The sequence below is a fragment of the Salvelinus fontinalis genome, chromosome 40 (assembly GCF_029448725.1).
Source record: "Salvelinus fontinalis isolate EN_2023a chromosome 40, ASM2944872v1, whole genome shotgun sequence".
Taxonomy (NCBI): domain Eukaryota; kingdom Metazoa; phylum Chordata; class Actinopteri; order Salmoniformes; family Salmonidae; genus Salvelinus; species Salvelinus fontinalis.
Genome location: NC_074704.1, coordinates 10112490 through 10114256, shown reverse-complemented (window position 1 = coordinate 10114256; position 1767 = coordinate 10112490).

Sequence of the window (1767 nt, the reverse complement as noted above, 5' to 3'; positions counted from 1 at the left end):
ACGATCAGAGAGAGAGGGGATGACAGATGATCAAATATCTATACAGAAGCTTCGGTGACAACAGGAGTAGAGAGTATGTGTGTAAGTGGAGGCTGTGTGTATTGTAAACACAGTACATGGGTACTTCACAGAAATAGCTCTGTAAGCCTTGGGTACGACTGTGTGTGTATGTTGGTGGATGTGTACTGTTTAGGTCTACTGTGTGTGTGTTGGTGGATGTGTACTGTATAGGTCTACTGTGTGTGTATGTTGGTGGATGTGTACTGTATAGGTCTACTGTGTGTGTGTTGGTGGATGTGTACTGTATAGGTCTACTGTTTGTGTGTGTTGGTGGATGTGTACTGTATAGGTCTACTGTGTGTGTGTGTGTTGGTGGATGTGTACTGTATAGGCCTACTGTGTGTGTATGTTGGTGGATGTGTACTGTATAGGTCTACTGTGTGTGTGTGTGTTGGTGGATGTGTACTGTATAGGTCTACTGTGTGTGTGTGTTGGTGGATGTGTACTGTATAGGTCTACTGTGTGTGTGTGTGTTGGTGGATGTGTACTGTATAGGTCTACTGTGTGTGTATGTTGGTGGATGTGTACTGTATAGGTCTACTGTGTGTGTATGTTGGTGGATGTGTACTGTATAGGTCTACTGTGTGTGTGATGTTGGTGGATGTGTACTGTATAGGTCTACTGTGTGTGTATGTTGGTGGATGTGTACTGTATAGGTCTACTGTGTGTGTGTGTTGGTGGATGTGTTCTGTATAGGCCTACTGTGTGTGTATGTTGGTGGATGTGTACTGTATAGGTCTACTGTGTGTGTGTTGGTGGATGTGTACTGTTTAGGTCTACTGTTTGTGTGTGTTGGTGGATGTGTACTGTATAGGTCTACTGTTTGTGTGTGTTGGTGGATGTGTACTGTATAGGTCTACTGTGTGTGTGTGTGTTGGTGGATGTGTACTGTATAGGTCTACTGTGTGTGTATGTTGGTGGATGTGTACTGTATAGGTCTACTGTGTGTGTATGTTGGTGGATGTGTACTGTATAGGTCTACTGTGTGTGTATGTTGGTGGATGTGTACTGTATAGGTCTACTGTGTGTGTGTGTTGGTGGATGTGTTCTGTATAGGCCTACTGTGTGTGTATGTTGGTGGATGTGTACTGTATAGGTCTACTGTGTGTGTGTTGGTGGATGTGTACTGTTTAGGTCTACTGTTTGTGTGTGTTGGTGGATGTGTACTGTATAGGTCTACTGTTTGTGTGTGTTGGTGGATGTGTACTGTATAGGTCTACTGTGTGTGTGTGTGTTGGTGGATGTGTACTGTATAGGTCTACTGTGTGTGTGTGTGTTGGTGGATGTGTACTGTATAGGTCTACTGTGTGTGTGTGTGTTGGTGGATGTGTACTGTATAGGTCTACTGTGTGTGTATGTTGGTGGATGTGTACTGTATAGGTCTACTGTGTGTGTGTGTGTTGGTGGATGTGTTCTGTATAGGTCTACTGTTTGTGTGTGTTGGTGGATGTGTACTGTATAGGTCTACTGTGTGTGTGTGTTGGTGGATGTGTTCTGTATAGGCCTACTGTGTGTGTATGTTGGTGGATGTGTACTGTATAGGTCTACTGTGTGTGTGTTGGTGGATGTGTACTGTTTAGGTCTACTGTTTGTGTGTGTTGGTGGATGTGTACTGTATAGGTCTACTGTTTGTGTGTGTTGGTGGATGTGTACTGTATAGGTCTACTGTGTGTGTGTGTGTTGGTGGATGTGTACTGTATAGGTCTA